We start from the raw sequence: 13,622 nt of genomic DNA, 5'->3' as shown, positions 1-13,622 counted from the left end.
ATTTATATTGATTACGTAATTTAAGAGGTTAGTGAAAAGAATTCCTATTGGAAGTATTTAACACAGTTGCACTCGAAAATATTTGCACAAACTGTAACTATACCTTGCATACAAGGTACTGAACTTCATTGGACACCTATAATCAACCGCATTTTAACACCACGTCGGCGATAACACAACTAATTACAGATTGGCTTACTGACATTGTTATTTGGGCTGGGAGCAGTGGAAAGTGTTGAACCCTTCGATAAGCCATCATTCATTATTTGCCCGCATTATGCCGAGTAATCTTGCATTAAGCCCAAACTTTTAACAACAATTTCCAATCGCCCAGCCCCAACATTTCACTGAGATACCGCCCACTGGCCCACCGAAGTTTCTGCCAGTTTAATTTTCACATCGGCCACAGCACGCGCCCAAAGAGTCAATAATCTCGACTGTCAGCACATTCAGCTGAGCCATAAACAAAAACAAACAGATCCTGCGGGGATGGAGCAACATTTACTTATTTTTTTAATTACCATAAACAAAAACAGCGAGTGCAAAAAATAAAAACTTTTACCATTTATCAAGTGAGCCGTTGTTGCCGCTCGCATTGTTATTGTTTGCCATCGATAAATGCAATAAATCAAAGCGAGAGCACCGCCACGTAAACAATCAAGGAACAACCACGGGCCAAGGATGAGTCCAGGATTTTCCAACAGCCAACGGAAAAGCGTGGAAAGCCGGCTAGTTCTTTTCTCCCTCTCTCTCTCTCTCTCTCTCCCCGCTTAATCTTCCCTTCTTGTTCGCTACAAATTTTCATTAATTTTCAAGGCCTTGCATACCTTGCTAGTTGTATTTTTATTCTTCAACTCCGAGGGTTTCAGCATCGCCACACTTGTAGTGCTTTTCGTAGTACTTTATTTGTGGCTTCGCTTCAAGGAATAATTTAAATAGTTTGGTGTACGATGGGGGAAATCAGATTAGGGATTTTGGATTTTACTAACAAATATATTGTTTTTCACTTAACTTTGTAGAGATCTCTCAAACAATAATCTGCTCCCTTTTCTTACTCTTTTGTTAGACAAGAAATGTTATTGGCCTAACGCTCCTCTAAATATTTTTACACTTTCCCAAAGTGAAGTTCTAATGCTATTATTCGAAGTGTAAATCCTTATTATTCGCTAAGCCACTGAGAAGTTTTAAGAAAACTGGCCAACTTCTGATGTGTAGTGCTGGCCATGCAATTCGGGCTCCCACGAAAAGCGCAGCGAGCTTCTTGTTTTCAATAAAAGTGAGCTTTAATTACTTGTAATTCGTTTTAATGCCACTTGGCGAGTCAAGTGCAGTCCAGCGAAGCGTTGCCCACTAAGGATGTAGGAGTTGCAGTTCAGGTGCTTCAGGTGCAGTTACCCGTTTGATTTGATTTACTGGCAAAGTTAATGAAACTTTGCCGATGGCCAGTTAACAGCTAACTGAGTTATGAAACAATTTGCGGAGCTGCGGCGATTTGCTATGTCCAATGCATAGATGGGCGCCCTAGAAACTGATCATTAAACATTAAAATCGAACGACCACTATAATGGCGCGACAATGCCAAGTGGGAAATCCCCATTTCCCCACAGTCATCCAATGTTTTCCTTTTATTGCCGCAAGCCGCACAGGCCACGAAGATAATTTCGTCTGAAACTCATTTCGTTTAATGGCGTTCAGGTTTATGCGTCGAACAGAAGCGGTTGAGGGTTTTTCCAAATGGCAAAGGGCTGGAGATGGAGGTTGGGGAAACGGACGCATTTCGATGATGTCGCGCATTCAAATAGTGAATTGACGAACTTTTCCACGCACACATGTGTGTGGGTGTGGAAATGGGTGGGTGGAACGGAAAAGATGAAGCCACGTCAATTGCGCCATGCCCCTTTTATCCATTGGAACACAGTGAGTATCCATCGTTTTCCATCGATCGGTTATGGCTTTTCTATGCATATCATTTTTGAATAGCTCTGGAATTCTTTTGCGTGACTTTGGTGCTTAAATGGACACATATCACATGGCACATATCAATTGCAGCAATTAAACTATTCAGGTTGAGTCTCTAGACAGATGCCATACTTTACAAACCAACAATTGGCCAGTAATTGATTTTGTGACGTTTACGTTTAAAACACTCGTACAAACTATAAGCCTGAGTCTTACTTTCCGTCGAAAGTAATTAAATCTTCCTTCAATAAAACAAGTGTGCAATCAGGTGTCATTTCGAGCTATATGTATGTATATATATATATATATTCTTAAGTCAAAACTTATTTACTTCCAACCAAATACTACTTATTCGTGTTAGCCACTAGCCACTGTGGTCGTGTGATGTGAGCAGAAGCAATTAAAATGCGGCAAACGACGCAGTAAATGAAGCAAATGCTCCAAATGCGTTTGCCAAAAGCATTCTGACCCTGTGCAAGTATTGGTGATGGTGATGGTGATGTTGCTGTTGCTATTGCTGTCCGTGAGAACACCCTCTCTCAAATATGTGAGTGTGTGTGTGTGTGTGGTTTGGGGATCTAAATTAACAAAGCCCGGCAACAACAACAGCAAGCAGAGCAACAGCAGCAATAGGAACCTGCGACCAATAGCCAAAAGCCACCGACTTGCGTCATGTAACTTTGGACAATGAATTGCGACGACTACGACAGAGAGAGAGGTCCGAACAAGGCGGTAGAGAAGAGAAAGAGATAGCACGAAAGAGGGAAGGAGATGCACTGTTCGGTGGAGCGGTGATGATAATGGTTACCAGGGATATGGAGCTGGACATCGACACGAACTCGGAGTGCCATCTATGGATCTTTCTAAAAGAGTGCAGAAAAAATCTAAAATAATTTTAGCAAACATTTTTTAAAACTTAGTTATTACCAAAGAAAAAAACAAATCTATGATTAATGCATGCTTTTTGAAACTTGTGAGTATAAATATATAAGGAATATATGATAGTTCGCTTTACTAGTTCGCAGTAAAATAAAAAGAAATGAATTTCAATTAATAAGGGCCACCCTAGAATGCGGACTGGCAACCGCAGTGTAGTTTAGGGAAAGGATTCGAATGCCAAATTACTCAAATTGAGTTGGGATTTGAAATTGCGTGAAAAGACGCCAGCAACTTGCCATTACCATTCCAGTCAGTCAAGCAGCAATCATAAAAGTCAAGCTGAATTGCTTTCCCCTCCTGCCCCTTCGATGGGCGGAAGTCCTTGGAGCAGGACCACCAGTGGCAGTTCCCGAGCAACTGATTCTGAATCACGACCAGCATCACCATTGCCAGCTCCAGCATCGACACCATTCACTTCCTCGCCATGGCAATCACTTTCACTTCTCTATTGTGCATAGTTGATGTGCCACGCCCCCTCTTCCGTCCGCCTTTGTTTCAGCATTTTAATTAAGTTCTCGCACTTGTAATAAACGACATCGCTTGATTTGCTCGGTGCTAAGGTCCCCCCTCCTCTCCTCATTGTCCCTTTCCCCTTTCAGAATTATTATGGTAATTGGGGGAACAAATTTGACAGTCGCAACTGATTGAACCCAAGACATCGCCCTTGGCAATCTGACAATTTGCGCTGATCAGACTTATTTTTGTTTATCTCCCTTGACAGGCAAAGCGAAATGAGTGCTGAAAACACGGAAGTTCATAAAGGCCCTCAAGGATACCTTATAGTTGTAAAAGACTCAGCATAAAGGGCAGTTAAATACTAGTTTAAACCTCTTGTATAAAAACATATATAAAGTTAAATTCAGTAAAATTTTGGATAACTGCTGAAAGCTCTTTAAGCTTAAACAAATTCAAAGGCATTATTAAACACTTTTAGCCAATGTTTTAAGTGCATATGTTCTATTTCGGAAAATATCGGCAAAATGATTGCATTGACCTCGTTGAATTTAGTGGGTAAATATGCAAATAAATATTTTATGACCCTACTTCCACGAATTCGCCCACTAAATGCAAAGCCGAAAGGAGCGTGCACATAATGCCACTTTAGGGTCACTTATCATACTTAGTTGATTACCTCATAGTCTGGGAAAATGGAGGTTAATACCTTCTTATCGGGCAGCAGACACAAATTCAGACCAAACTCAAGCCAAGCCGTGATTTGTGGCCATTAAGAACCCTTCTTTTCCAAAAAAAAGAGTAAACTTTTCCTTTGATTTATTTGCCGGCTTTAAAAATGTCCTCCAACTTTGCCAAAGCGAACCATCCTAGACATGCAATAATAAAATTCTTGTAAACTTATTTTGCGTGTTGACATATACATATATTTTATAACTAGCTGGCATGTTTTAAAAGAAAAACACAAGCTTTAAAATATATAATTATCTCCAACCACATTTACAACAATTCATGTTGTGGTACGCTAATTTCTTGTAGCATGTTCAATTTGAATTAATGAATATTTATGAAACTCGCTGCGAATCATTAATATTGCCAGAATTAATTCTGTGTAAAATTGGGGGTCATGAGCTGCGTTTAATTGATAGCATATGAAGGTGTAATAGGTCTTAAAAATGTAATAAAAGCTTACCAATCAGGGCATTCCATGGCAACTCACTGCATTGGTATTTTTTTTTATTGTTAACAAGTTTTTCGCCACACACATGTGTCACATTAACGGCATCGAATTTGCTTTCAATCAACACACTTTTCCGGTCCATAATTAACACAATTTCACTACGACCGAACTTGATTATGGTCACATTACTGTCATTTGATTACCCGAATACCTTTTGCCGCGACTGTACCTCGCTTTATTGAGGCGAAATCCTTTTAATTTCGCTCTCCTCTCGAATTTAATTGAATTTCAATGCCTACAATGTGCTTTATTTGCTGCTAGCTCGACTTTTTTATTTGCCAATAAGTTTTATTGAAATTTTAATTTATTCATTTGTTGTGACATTTACATATAACTCTAGGGGAACTTTGCTGCACACACAGTGAAATTTAATCCACGTAGAATAAACAAAAAATGTTAAGCAAACACAGTGTATAAATGAAAATACTGCAGCGGCATTTGCTTTATGCTATAAAATACATTGGGACTTCAATTTCACAGTATAAATCCCCCGGGAATTTTCATGCACGAAATGTGAAACTTAATGAATTACCTTTGTTTGCTAATTAATTCGTTGCCAATATTCCATACAATGAGGTCATTGTTTCAAACCTTGTTTCAACTATCTCGTATAATATAGTATTAACAAAATATTTTCATTTGGCTATTTCGAAATGAGGAAAAGCATTATTCTTTTGTACTGAAATGACTCGAGTGCAAGGTTGAACATTATCACTGTCATGCATGAAAATAACTTGCTTAACTTACTTAACTCAATAAATTCGATTAAAATGGAGTCATCCGGTAACTTGGCCCCAATGCAGGCTAATGGGCTGGTGCGATGTACTACCGCTCACTTTTCCCAGCAACAAGTTAATTGCCATGTAAAACAGAGGGTGACATTGAGGCATACACATGTACGCGCGTTTGCCGCCGCGAAAGATGGCCGTGGGAAAAAATTGATCAAATGATAATTAAAAAAGAGCGCAGTGCAATAAAAAAGGCCTTAATGACATAATAACAGATGACAAATAATAAATTATCAGCCCAACAAGGCGGACGAACTCGGCAAATTATTGCGCCGCGCACACGCATTAAGATGAGGTACGGATTCCATGTTCCGTATAGTAACAGTTGCCCGGTCCTGTGAGTTATGGCAGTAATTAATACCCAGAAGCAGTGTTCATTATTTTGGCGCCAAGATGGGGCTAGGTATTGCGATTACCATTAAGCAATTCGGTCGAAGACCCGATTCCAGGATACGCAAGCCAGATATATGGGCGAGCGGGTCATTAACATAAGTATCAGCATAATCTCGTGTTGAACACAACATTCCCGTGCCACAACATGGAGTCCCGAAAAATATGAGGCACGCAATGTACTACGTCTCACTCGATGCTTTCCCTTCATTTCGTCCTTGAGCCCGTTAACTTTCCCGGGCATAACATAATTATGTCGAAGGCTGCGGAACGAGGCGACTCCCAAAGGCAGGTGGGTGGCTTTTGACGCCCGGCCGAGCAAGAAAAAGTGTAATAATAACTATTTGCATTTTATGTGGCGCTTATTTTTGCATAAATTGTGTAGCTTATGAAAATTATTCGTGTATCCAGCCAGCCTTCACCTCTGTGCATCCATTTCCCCGTTGCCTGCTCACCCCTCATCGCGCAGAAGTCACAAGGTGAGGCGAAGTAAATGACCCGGTCCCACGGTGCGTATGCGTAATAGTGAAAAATGCATAAAAAGAGTCATTTGGTTTTAGCGCAGACCCGGTCTGTATTTTTAATTTAAGTGTATGCATAGGAATTGGGTACATTAAAGTAGTAAACACACTTTTCCTCTGGGAGTGCCAAGAGTTGTGGCAGTTATGCTGGAAACTACACAACTGAGTGGAACTTAATTAGCCAGTCGAAAGGATTAAGTAATGGTTCTAATAACTTTGTTTATGATGATTAACTGTGTTCATGTTGCACCTTTGCCTATAGATATATGTATATATATATATAAGCTATTTGCACACGAATGTTGCAGATTTAAACACTGATCAATTGAGTTATTCCCTTGTGGCCTCTGTAAATTGAGTTTTCCCCTTGAATGTGCTGCACAGCACTTTGTATCAATCGCTTTCAATCAGCATTTACCATTCTTATGCCCCTAACCATCCAGCTTTTATACGCATTGTGCTCAAGGTCAATTACAGTTGTTGGCTCTAAGTGATCCATTCACTCATCGTTGGGATAAAAGCCTGGCCAACAGCCCAATCATTAGCCATTTTGCCCATATTCAAAACGCATTTTATAATGGTCCCTGGGCTTTGGACTAAGCCCACTTGACAAAGACCGAGTATTGCCCATGGGAAAGGACCATTTCTGGTTCCAGTCATGTGCCACAATTCGCAGCCATCGATTCTGATAATGATTTTCCCACACGCCCACTTTTTCGAAGACTTTTTCTATAGCCACACAATTCCAAATACAATCAAGATAAATCGACAACAACTGCGGTTATCTGGATTGAAATTCGGTTTATTGACGAGACGCCACTGTGGCGCATTTATTGATTTTGTTATTATTTCAAAAACGGTGGAGTCCAAAGAATGCAAAATAAATAAATTTAAATAAAGTACTCGGCTCCGAAGCTGCCCATTTGGTATATAATTTCATTTTCCCAACATTCGCGAATGTGGATGCTTTGGGGCGATTGTGAGCCAATATTTACCCAAAATGTGGACGCATAAAACTGCAAAAATATTTGTATATTCGTTTGTTGCTGTAATTCTTGATTTTTATTTTCTTATTTGAGAGGACGCAAGTGCTTCATATATTTAAATATTTAATTAGCCCCCAGGAAGCCAACAGCACTGAGCTTTAAGCCCTGAGAAATCAGGCGTTTGCAAAAAGGTTAACCGAGTTGGCCCGATTTCTTAAGAAAAAACCAATTAATTAAGAAGGTCAATATTTGAGATGGCGATGGCTCAAGGAATTTAATGAATCAAATTCCAAACAAGAGAGCACGCTATGGTCGAGTTCCTCGACTATCAGATACCCGCTACTCCGCTAGTGGGAGTGCGAACCTTAAACCTAAAAAATTATTTTCCTGGAAATATTCGCCAAGACATTTGCAAAATTTCCAAGCTAAGTAAATGAAATAAATTAATCAAGTCTAATGTTCCACAAGCTTACCTAAACGCTGAGTAAATATTAAATTTTCCATTTTCTCCATCAAGCTAACGCAATTTACGTACATACAATTACTGATGCAAGAAAATATTTTCTAAAAAATATTACAAAACAATAGCCCCTCAACAAAATGTTTCCCATAATGAAAGCAAAGCAAATGAGAAAACCAAATGTCCTGAGGGCCAGGACGGTCCACTGCGAGCCAACGCCAAAAACTCGGATGAGAATCGCATTAAAAATGTGAATTTTTGTGCAGACAGGGGAGTTACTCGCTGAAAATGTTAATTAAACGCAATTGCTGAGGGGAGTAAGTGGCGTAGCACTGACTGCTCTTGTTTCAGCTGCCCACGCAAGATGTCAGGAAAATGTTTTCATTTGTCATTAACAAAACGGCCTAACCGACCGTTAAGGAACTATGGCGAGGCAGTGCGACACGACACGGAAAAACGCACCGAAGGTCGTGCTCTCGGCCATAAAAGCAATTCAAAATGTAATTACGCCGTGGAGGCATGAATAATGCTGTCTGGCCTGGATGTGTAAGTGAACTTATTGTAATGTGCCGAGCACGCGATTCCGACAGGCGACAATTGATACTGTCAGCGGTGAACAGGCGACATGGAGGAGTTGAAGGGTTCCTCGCTGTCACTCGCAGGACTCGCAGGACTCTTTGACACTCTGCGACTCTCGCCAGGACCTGGGCACTAGCCAACTATCTGCTCAAGTGGTTAAACTCAGATGAGCAGCGCCAGATAAATGGGGTTAATGGCGACCAAAAAGTCGGCGATGTATGGCATGATATCACCACTGAAACTTAAATAACTCATTAAAATTTTTGTTCTGTGGAAAAATAATGTTTATGTGAATAGGCATAAGGCTGGTAAGAATGAATTGTTTATGTATAACAACAGTTTTAACAAGTTTATAGCCCCAATTTTGAGCTGTTAATAAAAATAAAATATGTTATATTATAGCGGTATTTAAACTTTATTCATATTTTAAGTGCGTTATTCATATTTTTTTGTTTTTCCATTGAATATAAATATTTTTGATGATTTTTTCCCGTGCACACGACACACTCATACTGGGATTTAGCCGCAAAATGAAACAATTAAAACGCTCCGCTGCGAGGACTTTTGCGTGCTGCCCCAACAAGCAAAAACCAATTTGAATAACTCAATTAATGACAAGGCCAACGGGGGCCACAAGTGGAATCCTCGAACATGGCCAAGAGAGCAGCGAGAGAAAAGCGGAATAAAAAAATCCAATTTTGATTTCAATTATTAAATTTTTTGTGAAAAAAAGAAAATACAGCGAGACAGCAAGGATAAAGTTATATTAAATATTCATTATAATAATCAACAGGCTGAAATAAGTCAGCCCAAAGTTGGCATTCGGTTTTTTGGCTTTTCGCACAGACAGACAGACAGACAGCCAAAAGTCAGCCCCCATAATTTAAGGCTCTTTCACTTTGCCTAGGAGTCGACGGAAAAGTTGGCCCGAAAGGAACCAGCGCACATTTTATATGCCGGCAAACATATTGAATTCCAATTTTGCGCTGCAAAGTTAACGTGCTGCCATTACATTAAACGTGATGAGAATTAACAGCCCCCGAATCGGTTTGTTTCTGTTTATTTCCCAGCTTGGCTCATGGATGAATGTATGTGTGAGGGCGGATGTCCTTCCGATTCTGATTGGGGGCGTGGTCATAGGCAACGCCTGACCTTTTGGCAGCACTAAATTAAATTTGATGGCCCACAAATAATGCTGAGTGTCTAATTATTTTCCTGCTTAGCCCACATAAGCGATGACTCTTCAAGTATCCTGGGCACACGCTGCGTATACGCAATTAGCCCATGGAAGTTGGGGGAATATGCAAAACATTTACCCAGCACGTTAACGGCAGACATTTGCACTTGAAAGCAGTAAATGTCAATGCATATCAAGTGCCTACCTTGAATTCATTTACTTCGTAGCAAAACCGCTGTGTAAATATAAAGAGTATGGGTTTTTCCTGAGAAATGGAGCCCATCACTAATGTATTTATTAAAGCAACATAAGTTGGAAAATTGGCAGGCGAGAGAAGTAAATAAAAATGTTATTGGTCCAAAAAATTATTATACAATCAAATTTGATTCGATATTTATGTAATACGGTGAAATCGGTTTAAAATTTCCCGAAAAACCTCCGCGGATGTACACGAGTGGAAAGCCGTCGCCTGATAAAGTCAAAGCCAAAACGTGACTGATTGAACAATTTGCAGTGTTCAGCGTCCACAACTAATACGCTTTTAATTACAATTTGTGGTTAAATGGCATAAAATGCTGCACAAACTCAATGGGGCACCGGATAACGGATGGCAAAATCAAACAAAAATTGTGCAACTAATTTGAATATTTGATGAAATTGCCAGTTGCACACTGCCGTTCCAATCAAACTAAACTAATTTAAATCAAATTTACCAATCCTGCATGGCCACAAAGGACCTTCGGCGAAAAGTGCAACATAATGAGCACCATTAATAGCACAAAAGTTGAGTCCCCACATGCTGATACAATTACGTGTAAAGGGAAGGCAAACTTTTGAGTTTTTTTTTTTGATAAATAACTTATCTAGCAATTTGTCAATCCAGTTTTCCCCACTCAAAAGTCAATAAAACAAAGTTCAACGGCTAACATGGCAAAACGAGAAATCAAAACCTTAATGTGTTTATGCCAAAAAAAAAAAAATAAAATGTAAGGGAAGCCAAAGCAAAATTGGATGCCAAGTGAACAAGTAGCCCACAAAGGGTAGTGCAATCAGATGCATTGGCTGGGGACAAACTTCGATTCATTGTCTTGCAAATTGATATTGTCCCAGTACTGTGAAGCACTGAAATCGACAGGGAAATGCTGTGGAGAAAGTCGTGGGGACGAGAACTGGGCCAGTTTGTTAGGCAACAATTCGTTTACATGATAACAATAAAACTGTTTTTGCGGCTGCCATAGTCCCCACTCTGCATTTCTTTAAATATTTGCCAGATTTATTAGCCTGCCAGATGCACACAAAACTTTTGCGGCCATGCAGCATTTTCGTATATATTTTTTCCATTTTAAGTTGTACCATATTCCTGCACCCTCCCCCCTCAATATTTTTTTGTCCATTTTGTCCCGCCCCTACACATATTGCCTTTGTTGTGTGTATGTGTTTGCTGCTGGCAGTGGTAGTGAGCTAGTGGAATATAAATTGCAAGCCACACAGCGGAATGCGCAATTACGGTGCCGAGAGATTCTAAAAAACGATGAGACCATATGAGTAGGTTCAGGCGGCGCAGATTTCAGAAATCATTCAGCCATAGCGAAATACTTAAACTATTTATATAAGACTTTCTTATAATGTTACAACCCATATGCAGATCTGTAATTTAATTAATTAAATGCATTTTATCATAAGCGCCTTGAAGGATATTTAACAAGTGTACTGTGAAATGTGAAGTATTTTTAAATAAGGACTTAAAGAGTACCATTTACATATTATATTTACAATATATATACAAGTATAACACTATGCCCAGTAAAGCCAGTGAAAAACTTCAACAGGACTTTAAGAAATCACTTATTTTGTTGGTTGGCCAACGAAGTCTGCCAGCACAATAGACGGCCTCCAAATGTTTTGTGGGTGTATGAGTGTATAGGAACACTCATTCGTAGGTGTGAGCATTTGTGTGTAGGTATCTATGTGTGGGTGACCGGGAACTGTTATTACAAAGTAAAATTTGCAGTTGGTGTTTTCTTTAGCATTTTTCGTACAACCAGCAGCTGGAAGCAGTTCGCTTTTGTGCCCGCAGCTCTCTCTCTTTCTTGCCAATCTGAACCTCTCTCTCTAGTCTCATTTATATCGGTTGTTGTGGGGTTAACTGCTTGATGAAAGCAACATTCTGCCAACCAAGGCTTTCAGACATTCAACTTCTTTTCGGTACACATAAAAAATAAAACAACTTTTTGAAATTTAATAATAATACTTACAATTCTAAAGTCCATTTATCGAAAATGTGTGTTTGGTTTCCGGGGCTTTTGAAACTGAAAGTGTTTATATAAATTTAAGGCGGTAATAAATTAGAATCAAATAGAATAATTCTGTGTCAGTGTACGAGTGTGTATGAGTCCTAACGAGTTTATAACAATCGCAGCCAGGTCCTGGCAATCTGGTACTGTAATTACAGCCATCTACCGGCGAGGATTCGCATTAGCAGCCATCAATGTATATAGCACCTATGCGTATGGATTTCACGTAGTCCTCCGGTTCAGCAACTGGGCATTTTGGACACGCGTCTGCGTTTTATGCTTATCAATAATACTTAGACCAGCAAGCAGGTGTACAAATTTCAGTGGATTTGGAGGCGAGAATTTATGACCCGGGTGGCCTATAAAAATGCATGAAGCGTACGTGCTGGAAGAACTTAACCCAAAGGCCATGGCTAATGTGGATGTCAGTCAATTGGGCCCCATTGGATGGGAGTAATTTTCAGCCATCTTCCAGCACTGGCAATTGACATTTTTATTTTTGTGACATATTTTTCAATTACTTTCGTTTCTGGGTATCTTAATTGAATTCTGTCACTCACCGCATAAATATATGCATATGATCTGAATTCCCTTATATTCGTCCTTTTTTGTGGTTTCACTCGCCACTAGTCATATAAGATTTTCCAATCATTAACATGTTGTCAGCATAAAAGTCTGCTCCTGATTCAGATTTCATGGCTTTGTCCGGTTGGCAGTTTTTGTGGTTTCGCTTAAAAGCAGCTCGTAAATGTTTTCAAGGGTCTCGTCGCCTCAGTCTCTTTATTAACTACTATCGTTAATAGCTGGATTTTATAGTGCAGTAAAAGTTCTTCATTAATTGCCCAGGCAGAGGTTATTAATCTTTACGATTTTTGTTGACGAGCCGCGAACTCAGACGGCAGTGAGTCATAGATCGATCTAATTGCAAGCGTTAGGAGTGCTTGTGTATGCAAAAGCTATAAGTTTCAGCAGTAATCTTCATTTGATGCTCTTTCTATAGGAATGGTTTATGTGAGAATTTACACCCCATTTATGTGAGGTATTCATAAACATAATGTCTTCATATTTACCTGGGTACAGTGGAAGCTCTTATGTTTTCGTACAAGTTTTTTAATATCATCCGTTTTTTATTTATAATTAGGACATAGTTTTAAAGTTATTAAATAAATAAATTAGTTCACCTCTCTTATTTGTGGCAACATATTTTTTCTTAAATATCAAAGTCATCTTTTGCCCCCTACAACCACACTATTTCTATGATTTTAATCTTCACTATGTGTTATCTTAACTCATTTCGTTTGCTTTTCCGTTTGTTTACCCTTTTCATAAAAAAAATGTATATATTTTCATTAGCTCCATTTCATGGCAATTGACCAGCATAGAATGCAAATTATGATTTGCAAACACATTACATGACTTGCCTCATTCCCATTACATAATATGAGCCATCAAATCGGCCGCAGAAACTGACCAATGAATATATCCGCCTTTATCCACCCATTTGACTCTTGTTGAACCGACGTGTGTATCGTGGCAATGTCAGAAATAATAACGCGAGATAAACAAGCGCAATTGACATGCAAATACAATTTTCGCATCAACATTTCAATGGGAGGGTAGAATGGCAAAATCACGGCGCCAAGATAGAAAAATGCTTGGTAAATGTTGGTTGAGTTTAGCTAAGGCCCTTTATCTTAGCCTGCCAAGTTGAATGTTCCACAATACTTTTGTTTTCAGCTGGCAGCGAGACATATATGTATATATATAAAATATTTACCATGCCCGAATCCACAGCTGTTGTCACAAGAAATCAGAATTTGTCTAAGTCTCGGTCTG

This window comes from Drosophila santomea, chromosome 3R (assembly GCF_016746245.2).
Source record: "Drosophila santomea strain STO CAGO 1482 chromosome 3R, Prin_Dsan_1.1, whole genome shotgun sequence".
Classification (NCBI taxonomy): domain Eukaryota; kingdom Metazoa; phylum Arthropoda; class Insecta; order Diptera; family Drosophilidae; genus Drosophila; species Drosophila santomea.
The sequence above is the reverse complement of the archived record's forward strand: the minus strand, read 5'-3'. Positions refer to the sequence as shown.